Raw genomic sequence first — 18,984 nt, forward strand, 5'->3', positions numbered from 1 at the left:
TAGAATCGGGCCACCATCTAGTGTATTATACCCCTGTTACACCCGGAGCTGCTGTCACTGTTCTGCTGTTACCTAATGTATTGTACTCCAGTTACACCCAGAGCTGCTGTCACTGTTCTGCTGTTATCTAATATATTGTACGCCAGTTAATCCCAGAGCTGCAGTCACTGTTCTCCTTTTACCTAATGTATTGTAGTCCAGTTACACCCGAGCTGCAGTCACCGTTCTGCTCTTACCTAATGTATTATACTCCTGTTACAGCCAGAGCTGCAGTCACTGTTCAGATCTTACCAAATGTATTGTAATCAAGTTACACCCAGAGTTGCAGTCACTGTTCTGCTGTTACCTAATGTATTGTACTCCAGTTACACCCAGATCTGCAGTCACTGTTCTGCTGTTACACCCAAAGCTGCAGTCACTGTTCTGCTGTTACCTAATGTAGTGTACTCCAGTTACACTCAGATTTGCAGTCACTGTTCTGCTGTTATCTAATGTATTGTACTCCAGTTACTCCCAGAGCTGCAGTCACTGTTCTGCTTTTACCTAATGTATTGTAGTCCAGTTACACCCAGAGCTGCAGTCACCGTTCTGCTGTTACCTAATGTATTGTACTCCAGTTACACCCAGATCTGCAGTCACTGCTCTGCTGTTACCTAATGTAGTGTACTCCAGTTACACCCAGATCTGCAGTCACTGTTCTGCTGTAACCTAATGTAGTGTACTCCAGTTACACCCAGAGCTGCTGTCACCATTCTGCTGTTACCAAATGTAGTGTACTCCAGTTACACCCAGATCTGCAGTCACTGTTCTGCTGTTATCTAATGTGTTGTACTCCAGTGACACCCAGAGCTGCAGTCACTGTTCTGATGTTACCTAATGTACTGTACTCCAGTTACACCCAGAGCTGCTGTCACTGTTCTGCTGTTTTCTAATGTATTGAACTCCAGTTAATCCCAGAGCTGCAGTCACTGTTCTGCTTTTACCTAATGTATTGTAGTCCAGTTACACCCAGAGCTGCTGTCACTGTTCTGCTGTTACCTAATGTATTGTACTCCATTTACACCCAGATCTGCAGTCACTGTTCTGCTGTTACCTAATGTACTCCTGTTACACCCAGAGCTGCAGTAACTGTTCTGCTGTTACCTAATGTATTGTACTCCAGTTACACCCAGATCTGCAGTCACTGTTCTGCTGTTACTTAATGTACTCCTGTTACACCCAGAGCTGCAGTTACTGTTCTGCTGTTACCTAATGTAGAGTACTCCAGTTACACCCAGATCTGCAGTCACTGTTCTGCTGTTATCTAATGTATTGTACTTCAGTTACTCCCAGAGCTGCAGTCACTGTTCTGCTTTTACCTAATGTATTGTAGTCCAGTTACACTCAGAGCTGCAGTCACCGTTCTGCTGTTACCTAATGTATTGTACTCCAGTTACACTCAGATCTGCAGTCCCTGTCCTGCTGTTATCTAATGTATTGTACTTCAGTTACTCCCAGAGCTGCAGTCACTGTTCTGCTTTTACCTAATGTATTGTAGTCCAGTTACACCCAGATGTGCAGTCACTGTTCTGCTCTTACCTAATGTATTATACTCCTGTTACAGCCAGAGCTGCAGTCACTGTTCAGATCTTACCTAATGTATTGTACTCCAGTTATACCCAGAGCTGCATTCACTTTTCTGCTGTCACCTAATGTATTGTACGCAAGTTACACCCAGAGCTGCAGTCACTGTTACCTAATTACTTAATGTATTGTACTCCAGAATATGTACAGGACCTTGCCCGTGTAATGAGCAATGCAGCAGTGATGCTTTTAATGGCTATAATGTGCCTGTACAATAAGCAATGCGGCCGTGTTGCCACGACGACTAAGCAACTGTCGCTGATTGGTCGCGGCCTAACTGCCGCGACCAATCAGTGAGGTGGAATTTCCATTACAGACAGACAGACAGACAGACAGAATTAGACAATTATATAGTAGATACTTCTCTATTTAGTGCTCTCCATCCTCAGGCTGTCAGTTTAGTTGGAAAGCCGTGTCTTGGAAGGTTTGCAGTTGTGCCATGCTCCTTCCATTTTTGGATGATGGATTGAACAGTTCTCTGTGAGATGTTCAGAGCTGGGATTATTTTTTTTTATAATCTAATCTTGCTTTCCTCTTCTCCACAACTTTATCCTTGACCTGTCTGGTGTGTTCCTTGGTTTTCATGATGCTGTTTGATCCCTAACATTCTCTAACAATCCTCTGAGGCTTTCACAGAACAGCTGTAGTTATACTGAGAAGAAATTGCACACAATTTACACTCAATTTACTAATTATGTGGCTTCTGGAGGTAATTGGGCACTCAGGATTTTATTTAGGAGTGTCAGACTACAGGGGGCTGACTGCAAATTTCAGATTTATATTTTCAAAATAATTAGAAAGCCTTGTATTATTCCCTTTACATTTCACAAATACTTGCTACTTTGTGTTGATATATAACATAAAATCCCAATAAAGTACATTTGAGCGTATAAAAATGTGGAGACGTTCATGTGGTATGAATACTTTTTCAAGGCACTGTAAAGGTTGTGGATTTTGTTTATTTTGGGAAAACCTAGTGATAGGTTCCCTCTAATAAGTAAGGTAGTGGTCTACATATTTTATCCACTATAGTTTATCTAGTTTTCACTCCATATTGACTTTACTGTATACTTTGAAGTTTTGCTTTTGGAGATTAGATGATAATAAATTTCTTTCATTATTTGACATTTAAGAAAACTTGATTAGACTGAAGCATGGTCTCTTGCAGATACATTTTAAAGGCTTTTTTAGATTCAATTTTGGCAGAATCCTGGATCTGCGCCAGTTGTATCTTCTCTTGATCTCACGAGTCCGTCACTGCTTGCCAAGGACTGAATGAAAAATGTAATATGTATATAATGACATGCATATAAATAACATTTCTATCAAAAGCACAATTTCAGTTTTAATTTGATAACGTCTTACACTGTAATTTGCGTTAAACTTATTGAAACCAATGAACAGAGCTGGCAGGTTTGTATAATGAGCTGTTTTGCTTTCCCCCCTATGTTTGGTGATAAACAGGTAAATTTGTGACATGAGATAAGAGACTTGTAACAAACGTTGCTCCATACATATATAAAGCCAAAGATGAGGAATACAATTTATTTCCAGTTATTCCATGATAAAGTTAGTATTTGTTTGATAAAAGCCTAACAATATCTTTAGTTTGGAAATTGTATCAATATTATACTATTTTCTTTGGTAAAAGAAAGAGGAATAACTTGTCAGTTGGGCACTAAAGTCACCATGTTACAAAATGTGCAATTATATTTTTGCATGAAAAATACATTTTATGATCAAGGCTACCTTTGGGATTAGTCCCTGATCTTAGGCTACTTTCACACATCAGTTTTTTGCCGTCAGGCGGTATCCGGCTATTTTTAGAAAAAACGGATCCGGCGTAAATTTTGGAGAACTGTAGAAACGGATCCGTTTTTCTGCCGGATCCGTCTAGCAGGTTATATCTGTTTCCTGGGGGCTGGCCAATTAGATCTGAGCATGCGCAGACTTCAAAAAACGGATCCGGTGGCTGGATCCGTCTTTTTCTGGATCCGGCGCATTCCGGCGCCCATAGACTTTCATTGTGGCAAAAAGCCGGAAGCGTCGGATCTGGCGCTTCCGGCTTTTTCGCCGGAGACAAAAAACGTTACAGTAGTCGTTTTTTCCAGACGCCGGATTGAGCCAAATAGCTGGATCCGGCAAAAAACGGATGAACCGCAATGCCATCCGGCGCGATCCGGCGCTAATACAAGTCAATGGGGAAAAACTGGATCCGGCATTGCATTTTGCCGGATCCGGTTTTGCAAAAAAAAGCCGGATCTCGCCTGACGTCGCAAAACGGATGTGTGAAAGAGGCCTTTGGGTACTTTCACATTGCATTCAGACACGTGTTTGTTGGTGCCATTGGGGGATATGTCATGACCCACCGCCAAATTGGATTTGGGCATATGCACCAATGGGGTTGTAGACAATAATGGTGCCTTACAGAGTGAATGTGAGCTCTGACATGCATCTTTTCGGGCGTATATGCCTAATGGAAGTGGACACTGAGTTGTAGAATCTGAGTGTCCCACCTCCATTAGGCGTACACTCCCCAAAAATGATCCACAACAGAGCACACATTTGATCTATTAGCACCATTATAGTCTATGGCCCCGTCAGCCCATGTGCCCAAATCCCATTTTACAGGGATCCAGTCGTATGTCCCGACGAGACCAATGAGTGCATGCCTGAATGCAATGTGAAAGAACCCTTATACAAATATTCAGTGTATTTTTCCGAAATCTCCCTTCCTTCCACATCTATTGCACTTTTTCTTTAACTTGTTGCCAGGAGTAGGTGACTTCTAAGGAGAGTAATCTTAAGATACCATTATAAAGATGCAAAGGTTAAAGGGAAACAATCATTTAGGTTTTTGTGCTACATCTATTTTTTTTTAAACGTTGGCCATGCTTTTTTTCATAACATGGTCTTTATCAAAAAAGAAAAAAAAACTGTTATATTTCTATTTTCACACTAACGCTGGGGATTATTTTGGACTCTTACTTCCTGTCGCTACAGAAAAAGTTTACTGGAGTTTCTTATCATCAGAGGCAGGATTAAAATGAAATGTAATGCCTCTATACACAGCTGGTAACATATAATTCACCAATAACAATAGGTGATGTCACAGATGACCTCCTCCTCCCTTCACAATGACCCTTGCATATGCTTATTAGATACTCCAACTCAAAAGATAGGGTCAGGGTCTGACCATTGTGACTATATACATGGGTTGTTTCCTGAAACAAAAAGAAGTTAGACTAAGTTCACATGCTCAGTAATCATCAGTCTTAACGGATCCAGCAGAGATCCATTGACAAAAAAGTTGTGCAGACTCAACATTTTTGTCCAAAACCCAATATAAAAACATAAAAAGCAAATATCCTGCAGTAAATCAATAAACAGCAACAGTGCATGAAAATAATACAGTCTATTTAACATAATTTTTATTAAAAAAAAATTAAAAAGCCATTCCACCACATCACGTTGACCCTATTTGGGATGGTCCTAAGCTCTAATCTATTCTATTATTTCTAAACACTGTTTTTTGGTGAATCCTTTGTATCCCGGATCATACTGCACCCACACAAACAAATGCTACACCATTTGAAAGGTAAACTTGCCCCTTCAGCAAGAAAATAGCCAAACAAACCACACATCCACAATTTGATCACAAAATACAGTTTAAACATTAATTTTCATAAACCTGCAGTAATGAAAAATGACCTGCAGGTGGCACCACAGTACCACAAAGCACACTATCAATACATTTGTGTACATGCATTGCTTTTTCGGACCATTCCAAATATGGTCACCGTGATGTGGTGGGATGGCTTTTTCCCTTTTTTATCAATATTATGTTAACTAAGCACCCTATGCACTATTGCTGCTTATTTGTTTACTGCAGGGTATTTGGTTTTTTATGTCTTTATCTTGGATTTTGCTTGTTTGGTGTCCAGTGTGAACATGTGCTTCCATGCTGTATGCACACTAACTTATATTCCAGTTCATCTCTTACGGTGTTCACAACTTTTTTGTCCACCTGAAGAAAACTGATTTCAACTCGTTCTGTTTTTTAACATTGAAGTCAATGGAAAACGGATCTGTTAAATTGCTATACATTTTTCTCTCATTTAAAAAGGATTTGTTTTTTGCTTTCTGTAGGTGGAAACATGAAGATTTAACATCCTATGGTGTTCTAATGCAACAGTTTAAATGTCCAGGTTCTTTTTAAGACCAAAAGATCAGATCTGGTTTCCTAATTGGCAGGACTGAAAGATCTAGTGGGTGTTTTTCCTCTCCAAGATTTTCCATGACCTTGGCCCTTTTACATGCCGTCAGGATTCCTCTTGTACTACTGCAAATTGACCACTAGTGGTTGCTCTTATTCACTTTGCTAAACTGTACTGCATTTCCAATCCTTACAAGTGGAGGCTGATACTGTGTTCTGCTATCGCCCTTTTCTAAGATCACCGGTGTTAAACTTGTGGCAGCCATCTTGTATCCTGTTTGGACTGATTTAACCCCTTTGCCCCAATCCTATTTTCACCTTCATGACCAGGCCAAATTTCACAATTCTGACCAGAGTCACTTATGAGGTAATAACTCTGGAACGCTTCCATGGATCCTGGTGATTCTGAGACTGTTTTCTTGTGACATATTGTACTTCATGTTAGTAGTAAAATTTGCTTGATATAACTTACATTTATTTGTGAAAAGACCTGAAATTTAGCAAAAATTTGGACATTTTCAAAGTTTTAATTTTTATGTCCTTAAACCAGAAAGTTATGTCACACAAAATAGTTAATAAATAAAATTTCCCACATGTCTACTTTACATCAGTACTATTTTGGAAACATAATTTTTTTTGTTAGGAAGTTAGAAGGGTTAAAATTTTCCAGTAAAATTTCCAAAACCATTTTTTAGAGACCACATCACATTTGAAGTGATTTTGAGGGGCCTATGTGACAGAAAATACCTAAAAGTGACATCATTCTAAAAACTGCACCCCTCAAGGTGCTTAAAATCACATTCAATAAGTTTATTAACCCTTCAGGTGCTTCACAGGAACAGAAGCAATATGGAAGGAAAAAATGAACATTTAATTTTTATTCACAAATATTTACTTTAGAACCAATTTTTTTCATTTTCACAACGATAACAGGAGAAAATGGACCCCTAACTTTGTTGTGCAATTTCTCCTGAGTGCGCTGATACTCCATATGTAGGGAAAAAACACTGTTTGGATGCTCGGCATGGCTATTAAGGAAAGGAGCACATTTTGACTTTTCTAAAGCAAAATTGGCTGGAATCGAGAGTGGATGCCATATCACGTTTGGAGAGCCCCTGATGTGTGTAAAAAATATATATAAAAAAACACAACTGACCCCATTATAGAAAAAAGATCACTAAAGGAATGTATTTAGATGTACGAGGAGCACCATGAAATCCCAAGTGATTCACAAAAGTTTAAAAATTATTTTTCTCCCAAAAAGTTGTTTGATCCCCAATTTTTTCCACAAGGATAGAGAGGAAAATGAACCCCAACATTTGTTGTGCTATTTCTCCTGTGTACACCGATGCCCCACATGTGGTCAAAAACTACTTTTGAGGCACAGTGCAAAGTTCAGAAGGGAAGAAGCGCCATATTGGAGTTCAGATTTTGCTGGTGGAGCGCCCCTAGGGCCGTGGGATACTCGGTACCGGGTCAGTACTTAAAGGGGAAGTGTCACAGTAGCGGGGACCCGGTCCGTGGAGCTAATGTCCAGTGAAATAAGGTTTTATGAGAAATAATGTTTATGTGGGGATAAGTTTGTGATGCCACCTGTGGTGTTCGGCAATTTAAGTGTAGGCCGATGCTGCAGTTCTAACCTCTGGGGATGATGGCAATGCAGCAGAGTTGGTTCAGCTCCCCACAGGTGGAGCTAGTCCCCAGGCCAGTTGTTAGATGAAGGATGGGAATAGTGGAGGCGCAGGACTGTGTATAGGGTCAATAACTGCAGACACACGGATTGCTGTTTCCTTTACCTTTACTGAAGGCTTGTGGTGCAGACCGGAGCACCGGCACAGATGGAATTGGAGTTCCGGCAGCCTGAAAGCAGATCAGAGTCCCCTGAGCCAAGTGGTTTTGGAGGCCTCCTTCCTGCTCTAGTTTCTGAGGTCTCTTCAGCTTGAAGCTATGCTCAGTCCTCTGTTCTCTATAGTCCTTAGTACTTGCCCGCATGGCAGGCAGCTTGAGCCTTTTACAGGTGTCACTTCTCTGTGGTGGCTCCAGGCTCTCATATGCTACTGTGCCTTCGGGGTTTTAGTGGGACCAGGAGGCCTGCAATCTCCTGCCCTCCGGATTCGGCTACTGGGCCTGTCATTCCCAGACAGCTACAGACTCTGGTGTCCAGTATCAAGCTCTTAGACCTGGGGTGAGCTTCCTTACAGCTCCACTGCCCCAGGTTTTCCTCAACTCTTTCTCCTTTCCTCTCTCTATTTTAGTCTGGGGAGCAGCTCCTTCATTCTTCCTGCTCCTTCTCACTCCCAGACTCAACTAACTAACCCCTCTCCCAGCCCAGAACTTGCTGGAAGCTCCCCTAAAACAGGGTTCAGAGCTCTCCCTTCTGGTCTGGAGTAGGAAAAGTGTTGTGTGTAGTGGTTACATGATCAGGGAACTCCTCTCTGCTTCCAGGCATGCCATCACCCCCCTGGGAGGGAGGCAATACCACCGTGGCAACCGGACTCCTGGGGTGCCACACTGGAATGGTTTGAGGGTGCCATGTCACATTGGCAGAGCCCCTGAGGTGCCAGAACAACAGAAAGCCCCCATATGTGAACTCATTTTCCAAACTACACCCTTAATGAATTCATCAAGGGGTGCAGTGATTATATTGATACCACATGTACCTCACAGAGTTTTATACCGCTGAGTGGTGAAGAAAGAATAAATTACATTTTTAACACTAAAATGTTGTTTTAGCCCCAAGTTTTTAAATTTTTCTAAGGGCTACTAGGAAAAAATGGACCTAAAGTTGTTAAAAATTATCCTGAGTGCACAAATGCCCTACATATAATTCGAAAATACTTGTCAGGCACTGTGCAATTCTCAGAAGATAAAGAGCACCATATTATATTGTAGATTTTACTGTTATGTTTGCGGGTGCCATGACGAACTGGGAGAGCCTCTGAATTTCCAAAACAGTAGGACCTCCCCATAAGAGACCCCATTTCCCAAACTACACCTCTACATGAATTCAGGTGCAGTGATTATATTGACAACGCAAATGTGTCACAAAATTTTATACCATTGGGCAGTGAAAAAAAAATTATTACATTTTTACCACCAAAATTTTGTTTTAGCCCCAGATTTTACTTTTTCTCTCTGGCAAATGGGCAAAAATGGCACCAAAATTTATCCCACAATTTCTACTGAACATAGAAATGCCCCATGTAAGGCTGTACATTACTACAGACATACGGGGAGACTCGGGAGGGATGGAGGGCTATTTACCTCCTGGAGCTCAGATTTTCCTAGAATAGTGTTTGAACTCAATATACAGAGCCCTTAGTTGCTAGAAGAGCAGAATACCCCTCAAGTGACCCCATTTTAGAAATGATACCCCTTTAGGAATTTATCTACAGGTGTAGTGATGATTTTGACTCCATGGGTGTATTCCAGAAACAGGCAGCAGTGGATGTTGCTGAGTGAAAATTGCAAACTGCCATTGTAGTGACCAGTACATTACGCCCAGCCCGTGCTTCTGGAGACACGCAGCTGTAAATTAGGCGAGGTCTTATCGATACAGAAATGCCAAAAATGGAGACATTGTCTACATCTGCCTCATTACAGTTGTGGCAAAAAGTATTGACACCCCTGCAATTCTGTCAGATAATACTCAGTTTCTTCCTGAAAATGTTTGCAAACACAAATTCTTTGGTATTATTATCTTAATTTAATTTGTCTTAAATGTAAAAACACAAAAGAGAATGAAGCAAAAAAGCAAAACATTGATCATTTCACACAAAACTCCAAAAATGGGCCAGACAAAAGTATTGGCACCCTCAGCCTAATACTTGGTTGCACAACCTTTAGCCAAAATAACTGCGACCAACCACTTCCGGTAACCATCAATGAGTTTCTTACAAAACTCTGCTGGAATTTTAGACCGTTCTTCTTTGGCAAACTGCTCCAGGTCCCTGATATTAGAAGGGTGCCTTCTCCAAACTGCCATTTTTAGATCTCTCCACAGGTGTTCTATGGGATTCAGGTCTGGACTTAGAAGTCTCCAGTGCTTTCTCTCAAACCATTTTCTAGTGCTTTTTGAAGTGTGTTTTGGGTCATTGTCCTGCTGGAAGACCCATGACCTCTGAGGAAGACCCAGCTTTCTCACACTGGGCCCTACATTATGCTGCAAAATTTGTTGGTAGTCTTCAGACTTCATAAGCCATGCACACGGTCAAGCAGTCCAGTGCCAGAGGCAGCAAAGCAACCCCAAAACATCAGGGAACCTCCGCCATGTTTGACTGTAGGGACCGTGTTCTTTTCTTTGAATGCCTCTTTTTTCTCCTGTAAATTCTATGTTGATGTCTTTGCCCAAAAAGCTCTACTTTTGTCTCATCTGACCAGAGAACATTCTTCCTAAACGTTTTAGGCTTTTTCAGGTAAGTTTTGGCAAACTCCAGCCTGGCTTTTTTTTGGGTCGGGGTAAGAAGTGGGCTCTTCCTGGGTCTCCTACCATACAGTCCCTTTTCATTCAGACGCCAACGGATAGTACGGGTTGACACTGTTGTACCCTCGGACGGCAGGGCAGCTTGAACTTGTTTGGATGTTAGTCGAGGTTCTTTATCCAACATCCGCACAATCTTGCGTTGAAATCTCTTGTCAATTTTTCTTTTCCGTCCACATCTAGGGAGGTTAGCCACAGTGCCATGGGCTTTAAACTTCTTGATGACACTGCGCACGGTAGACACAGGAACATTCAGGTCTTTGGAGATGGACTTGTAGCCTTGAGATTGCTCATGCTTCCTCACAATTTGGTTTCTCAAGTCCTCAGACAGTTCTTTGGTCTTCTTTCTTTTCTCCATGCTCAATGTGGTACACACAAGGACACAGGACAGAGGTTGAGTCAACTTTAATCCATATCAACTGGCTGCAAGTGTGATTTAGTTATTGCCAACACCTGTTAGGTGCCACAGGTAAGTTACAGGTGCTGTTAATTACACAAATTAGAGAAGCATCACATGATTTTTAGAACAGTGCCAATACTTTTGTCCACCTTTTTTATGTTTGGTGTGGAATTATATCCAATTTGGCTTTAGGACAATTCTTTTTGTGTTTTTTCTTTCAAGACAAATTAAATGAAGATAATAATACCAAAGAATTTGTGTTTGCAATCATTTTCAGGAAGAAACTGAGTACTATCTGACAGAATTGCAGGCGTGTCAATACTTTTGCCCACAACTGTATAGGGAATCTTCTGCCAGAGTTTCCATCTGAATCAGGTATTTCAGAGATTTACATGGAAACCCAGGTGTAAGCATTCAGTGCAGAGCACAGGATAAATGTGTGCCGAGCTTTACTGCGATCTTTGGGAGGTTGAAATAATCAACAGCAGGTGAAGAATTGGTTTTATTTTTAACTCCGTTCCTCGTGTGGTATAAGTGATTAGACATCTTTATTCTTCTGGTCGATGTGATTACAGCGATACCAGATTTATATTGGGTTTTTATGTTTGGCTGCTGTCACACACTAAAAGACGTTCCTATTGGATCACCATATTTTGAGAGCTAGAATTTTTCCATATTTTGGCCCACAGAGCTATTTGAGGGCTTGTTTTTTGCGGATTTTTGAATTTTTGAAAGGCAGAATGCACAAGCACTAGCAATTCAGGAATTTTTTACATTTTTTTATGCTCTTTCGCGTGTGGTAAAATTGATAAGGCAGTTTTATTTTTCGGGTCAATACGATTACAGCGATACCACATTTATATCATTTTTTATATTTTGGCGCTTTTTTCATAATAAAACTATTGTAGAAAAAATAATTATTTTTGCATCACTTTATTCTGAGAGCTATTACTTTTTTATTTTTTTTTACTGATGGCAGCTCGTTTATTGCAGGACAATAAGATGTTTTCAGGAATAGCATTTTTATTTATATTTGTCTTTTTGGTAGCATTTTATTCCACCTTTTATTCGGTGACATGATGATAAAGCATTGTTTTTTGCCACTTTTTTTTCTACTGTGTTCACTGAAGGGGTTAACTAGCGTGACAGTTTTATAGGTCTGGTCGTTCTGTAAGAGGCGATACCAAATGTATACTTTTTTAATTTTTTTATCTAAAAAAACACACTTATGGATACAATATATATATTTTTATTTACCTTGTGATTACAAAATATATATTTCACAATTTTTTCCTTTTTTTTCTTACTTTTTTATTTAGTCCCTTTAAAGCATTCCTAGGCACCAGCATTGGATTAGGTTCTCAAAATACAGAGGTTCTGGCCTCCACTGACCCCAAGAACAGCCGATTGGCAGGGTGCTGGATGTCGCATCCCCCCCACATCAGACATTGATGACCTAGTCTAAGGATAAACCATAGTTGTTAGAGTAGTGGACAACCTCTTTAATGTCCTTTTTTGTCCTATGATTGCTCAGTCTTTGGCAGTCTTTGCAAATCCTGCTCCTCACAGTCACTAACACATTTTTAAGAAAATTGTGAAACCCAAAATCTCAGTTGTGGCTCAGACATTTTGAATGTTGTAACTGGAGCTTCTATAGTGACTGGAAACTTATGGTCATAAAGGAACTTGTAGCGCTGACATGGTTATAATGTAAAAGGTATATGGATCATAGAGATACCAATAGTCTGCTATGATTTTTTTACATTGGCTTTATTCTCTCTTTAAAACGGTGACATTTTGTTCAGTACGACCACCTAATTGGTTAAAATGACAGAGATATATTTCAGATTTTAGCATAAGCTTTCATAATAATAATGGATGGGCTTTCATCAGACGTATTTCTGTTGTGACTTTCATAGATTCTATCCTCTCGGGAGGTAATGGGGAGCCACTTGAGAGAGCCTTTTCCCTACAGATCTGAATTTTTGATTGATGAGACAGAAAAGCTTAGTGGACACAGGAGTAAAAAAGAAGCGTTTTCTGTTTCTTTGTCTATAATACTCTGTCTTTTCCTATTGATTCTATAATGAAAAGATATGCAGGATTCTAATTAACTTTATAGCTCAATTCTTCAAAGTTTTCCAATCTATGTTTCCTGTTTGTGCGGATTATCGAACCCTGGATGAGATCATTCACAGACATATTGCTTCTCACAGCTGATATATTGTTACAATTGTATCCTGCCTTGGAGATATTACTTGAGCAAAAGCACCAGCAACAGGAATGATCTGTCTCCTGGTTAGCTTGCAAAAAATGCCTTTGGGTGGGTAAAATTCCACATTCTGGATTATGGCTTAGAAATATTACCACTTTATCTAACTCTTCAGATTTTTGGAAGCCAAGAAGGATTATTTTATTTAGAGCATATAAGAAGCATACAATTATTAAATCACATCTCCAACATTGGCGATCCTTTCATTTTTAAGTTTTAAGGGAGCCTGTCACCCCCAAAAATGACATTTATATTGCCTAAACATTTATATAGGGGACCCAGCCCCAATTTAAGTCATATTAAGCAAGTACATCTTAACTTTAGAGTTAATTAATAATAAACTTTTATTGTATATGCATATGAGGGTGCCCTTGGCGTTGCCCATATCTTGGTGCACTGCCATGCCCTCCTATTTGCATAATAAAGTCATACCTCCCTTTGATTGACTTGTCTCCAAGGCCCATAGAAAACACTGTGTCTCTTGTCTGCATCTGCGCTCTGACGCTGGATGATCGCAACGGCACGCTCATAGGGTCATGCTGGTTTGCACACAATGGCTGCAGGCATGCTCAGGAATCTGGCTCATACTTGTCTATGGCCGCCACTTGGCTAGATCTGCTAAACAGCGTCCAAAATGCTAAGAATGAAAGGAGTTTCAGGTTCTGTAGCAACATGCTTCTTAGCCACTCAAAGGGTTGCAGAGGTAACATTGACCTATTGTCTTTATAGAATATAAAAGGGTTATCCATGACTTTTATATTATTTTCATATGAGGCTAAGAACTTAGTTACTAACTGTGTGCCTGTTCTATCCAGCATCAGTCACAGACCGCTCCAGCCGACAGTTCTTTTGGGTCATTTGACCTCATGTCAACAGAGTAGCTTTTTCTTTTCCAGGCTGCTCTGTCAATGAGTCGTCATTGCTGACGTCATGCTGATTGACAGTTGGCTTCATGCAGTTGTATAGATGGAAGGCGGCTGTCAATCAGCATGACATTCAATGGACATAGCAGACAGAGTGAAAGACAAGAAGCTGCCCTGTTGACATTGCATCACCAAAAGCATTGCCGGAAAGAGCGTTTAATGACTGCCCCCAACGGGCAGAGATTGTCTATGGGCAGAACAGGCAGATAGTTCTCAACTACCTTCCTTTAAGTCCTTAGCACCGTCATTAAAAAAAAGTCCAGGATAATACTTTTAAAACATTTCTTAAAAATATCCAAAATTTTTAGTAGCTACAAAATAGAAAGAATTTAAAGTAAATATGAAGAAAACCGTCCACAGGAACAAACTCGCAAAATTAATTGGATGCAACTTTGGATTGTCCCAACTGGCTTCTATTTTCAGCGTAACCTATACCAATTTTTTGGCTTAAATTACAGTGAATTTGGCACACATTAATTAGCCATAATCCCACCGACCAAGTTTGCCTCGTTTTAATAAATGTGTCTCAGTAAAACTGAGCTCTAGCTGTTCTAAAGACATAAAAGAAATTAATCAGCACAGACATTTGGACCTGTGAATTTCAAAATTTAAAGGTGACCATGCACTTTAATGTGTGAAACAGAATGTTATTGAATCGAATAGCATCGAAGGTTAGTAATTACTTGCCATGTCAAATCCCCAAGGGAAAGGGAAGCGTTCAGCGCAACAAAATTGCTACATGCGATATCTTCAAATACGATTTTCTGGTAATAAAATGATTGGTTTGTTTGAGAGAATTGAGCAAAAAAGAGGCTTTGTTGGCATTAGACGACCAGGTCCCTTAGCCCTCTTGGAATGGACATTTCTGGAACTTACACAGCTTCTTAAGAGCCCAACGACACACAATACACACCAATAGAATAACGTTTTACTATTTCTTAAAAAATGTTTAATGGGTTGCACAATTTAAAATAGAGGAAGGTATAGAATAGCATAAGAATCAAGTCCAATTTCTGTGGCATCTGTTATAATTTCAGTCTGATCCTGAAACCTAACCATCTGTCAGGACCACCTACGAAATACTGCCGGACAGTCATACTGTCAAGAATGGCTTTTATCTGGGAGTTGCTCCACTGCCAATTCCTTGAAGTAATCTTTAACCCCTTCATGACCGGAGGTATTTTTGGTTTTGCGTTTACGGTTTTTTGCTCCTCTTCTTCCCAGAGCCATAGCTTTTTTTTTCCGTCAATATGACCATGTGAGGGCTTGTTTTTTGTGGGACGAGTTGTAGTTTTGAACGACACCATTGGTTTTAGCATGTCATGTACTAGAAAACTGGAAAAAAATTCCAAGTGCTGTGAAATTGCAAAAAAAAAAATGCAATCCCACACTTGTTTTTGCTTGGCTTTTTTGCTTGGGTCACTAAATGCTAAAACTGACCTGCCATTATGATTCTCCAGGTCATTACCAGTACATAGACACCAAACATGTCTAGGTTCTTTTTTATCTAAGTGGTGAAAAAATTCTAAACTTTGCTAAAAAAGAAAAAAAAAAATTGTGCCATTTTCCGTGACCCGTAGCGTCCCCATTTTAAGTGATCTCGGGTTGGGTGAGGGCTAATTTTTTGCCTGCTGAGCTGACGTATTTAATGATACTATTTTGGTGCAGATACGTTTGATCGCCCACCATTGCATTTTAATGCAATGTCGTGTCGACCAAAAAAACTTAATTCTGGTGTTTTGGCATTTTTCTCGCTATGCCGTTTAGCGATCGGGTTAATCCTTTTTTTATTGATAGATCGGGCGATTCTGAAGGCGGCGATACCTAATATGTGTATGTGTGATTTTTTTTTATTGCTTTATTTTGAATGGGGCAAAAGGGGGGTGATTTAAATTTTAGATTTTTTTTAATATTTTTAAACACTTTTTTTTTTTTGCTTTTGCCATGCTTCAACAGTCTTCTTAGGAGATTTGAAGCTGGTAAAACTCGATCGGCTCTGCTACATAGAGGTGATGAGCAGATCGCCTCTATGTAGCAGAATTACTGACTTGCTATGAGTGCTGACCACTGGCAATTCGGCACTGACAATCATAGAGGACTCCAGGAGACCTCGGGTTGTAATGCTGATGCACCGGTGACCCACGATCACGTGACAGGGTCACCGGTGTGCAGATTTAAATGCAGCTATCAGCGTTTGACAGTGGCATTTAACTAGTTAAATGATAAAACCAGCTGACATGTCCTGGAAAAGATGTGGGCTCACCGCCAGAGCCCACATCAAAGGGAGGGATACCAACATCGGTGTACTACTACGCCTGATGTCGGTAAAGGGTTAATAGCAGATATTGGTGCAGAAGAGAGATCTATGGGGCAGATTCATCAAAGTGTTTACGCTAGAAGAAAACACTTTAAAAAATTCACAAAATTTTACCAATGTGAAGTTACACAAAAATTTGGTGACTTTTGGTGTTGTCATGTCAGTTCCAGCTAAAATAGGTAGAGCATTGACTGAACGGGGCATGGGGGCACCTGCCTATAGAATTCATAATAAGTTAGATCACTTTAGTGGCGTCACTTATGCCAAGAATACAGTATTACTGCAGCTCCTGACTGGAGTATCATTTGTGGCTAGGCACACAGAGGCGACCACCATAAAGAAGATGCTCCAAATTTGGTAGGTGGTATTCGCTTCTTAATGAATTCAGCCCTTTTCACTCCACCATACCCCTTCTTTATGACTGCCATTTACAATACCAATTTTAATGAATAAGGTCCATTATACACTACTCACAAAAAGTCAGGGATATTTGGCTTTAGGAATAAATTCATGGAAAACGTAAAAAGTTCATGCTACAGTGATATTTTATCATGAAAGTAGGGTATTGAAACAGAAGCCAACAACAGTAGTGGATATACTCCCCCCAAAAATGTCAATGTCTCAATAATTGTCCTGTGGCCTTGAGCATCAATTACAGCTTCACGGCAACATCTCATGTTGATCACAAATCGAGTTGTTGTCTGCTGAGGCATCCCACTGTTCCTGAAGGGTGGCTCTCAGGTCACTGAGTTATGAGCCTCGGCGACTCAGCTGATACCATAGGTTTTCTATGGGATTTAGGTCTGGAGAAAGTGCAGGCCGCTGCTTTTGATACACCTCAGTCTCTAGCAGCCATTCCCTAATGATGTGACCTCGAAGAGCTGGAACATTGTCATCCATGAAGATGAAATTAGGCCTATGTTGTTCGTGCAGAGGCACAATGACTGGAATAATGATGTTATTCCAGTAGTAGTGGCTTGTCCCTGTAACAAAGTTTAGGGCAATTCTGTATTGACTAGACACACATGTCCACACTAACACCATCACCACCAAAGGCTCATCTGGTGACAAAAGTTGCCAATGCATAGCACTGTCCTTGACATTCAATCATTGGCGGCCATCATTTCTGCACAGTGTGAACTGACTTTCATCAATGAACAGAATTGATGCCCACTGTTCCATCGTCCAGCATAGATGCTCCCTGGCCTCATGCAAGATGATCACACTTGTGCCTGGTGGTGAGGTCAGGTACCCTTGCAGGTCATCCAGCATACAGACAACGCTGATGTGAACGGTTTTGAATGGTCTGACGTGACACTTGGGTGCCTGTCACCTCCCTTACATGGGCCTTAAGTTGTGTGGCATTCATCATCCAATTCTGAGGGGCATTGTTTACAACAAAGTGGTCATCAGTGTGAGATTTTTCCAAAGGATGTCTACTTCTCCACCTTTTTCTGCCTTACAGTATAATGTGGTGGACTATTTAATGCTAATACTAATTGTAGGGTCATCCTGATATTTTACCCCAAATCCAAATACCAATAACTTTTTGTGCATGGTGTATGTTATTATTGTGAGGTTTTCTGAGGCTTTGCGCACAACAGCCGCACTACTGTCAACAAATTGACAAAATACAAGAGCATGGAGCCAGCAATCACACTACTGGACATATTCCATTCATTCCAGAGACTTGTGACTAATGTTTTGCTATACTGTAGTAGTTTGGGATTCAGTGTTTACCCATGAGGTCACTAGGGCATTGATGACTAATCAATAACTCTGTGTATCAATATATCTGTACTTACTTTGCAGAGATATTGTCATTTGTTTTTTCTGGAGAGCTCTATGTGACATCTCTTCTTGTAGTGCGACCAGGCGTTTATTCAGAGTTTTCTCTTTGGACTTGTGCTTTACCTCCTCCCAGTTGTAGCTGATCTAGGAATCTCAGAAGCTGCTGAGCTGTGATTTGAAACATCAAGGAAGCAGAGGGAAAGTGCTGTCCCCAGAAAAGACTCTTAACGTTTGAGCCCATGACCAGTAATTGCTGCGGGTTTGACGCTCCATATTTATGCAAACCCATAGCGGCCAGCTGTGACAGCATAGTGGATGGAATTTCTAGAAATCCTATGTCCACTATGCATCCACAGACACCTGTGGATCACCCGGGAAACTGATTTGCGACACTTCTTTCAAGGCTGCAGCTTGATAATTTCTCTTCTGGACGCTAGTGAAATTCCACCAATATTGGATGTGGTAAATTTGCAAGGTTCAGTGAACACATACGAATTTACCTGTGTTCAATAGAAGGCAGCACTTTAAGAATGTCCCAGTTGTATGACAAGCAGAGATGTCACATACTGCGCTTCAAAAGAAACAAATGTGTACTGTATATCATTGCAACAGGTAGGATGCAGCTCAAAATGGAAATGATCAGCTCAGAGGAGTTCTGGCATTTTTACAAAGTATTTAGATGATTTTTTTTAATCAATTGACCAGTATTCTGTAAGCAATTTACAAATCATGCTCTTTTAACCCCTTTCTGACAGCTTACGTACTATACCGTCTATGTGCCCCGCCACAATTTGACCATGGATGGTATAGTATGTCATAGCGATCGGCCGTGCACACAATTGTGGCTGGGTGTCAACTGATTCTCACAGCTGACATCCGGCACTAAGTGCCAGGAGCAGTCACGGACAGCTCCCTGCACTTTGAGCCCCGAAACGGTATAACGGCGACCTCTAAAAAAAAGT

General features: G+C 40.5%; 1 protein-coding gene across 2 annotated transcripts in view; it reads left to right on the forward strand.

Moving 5' to 3' along the window:
* BRINP1 (BMP/retinoic acid inducible neural specific 1) overlaps positions 1–18,984 on the forward strand; it is a 371,033-nt gene that overhangs the window by 26,352 nt on the left and 325,697 nt on the right. The gene's annotated exons all lie outside the window — the stretch shown is intronic.

This window comes from Dendrobates tinctorius, unplaced genomic scaffold (genome assembly GCF_039654945.1).
Source record: "Dendrobates tinctorius isolate UK_male_01 unplaced genomic scaffold, ASM3965494v1 ptg000034l, whole genome shotgun sequence".
Taxonomy (NCBI): Eukaryota; Metazoa; Chordata; class Amphibia; order Anura; family Dendrobatidae; genus Dendrobates; species Dendrobates tinctorius.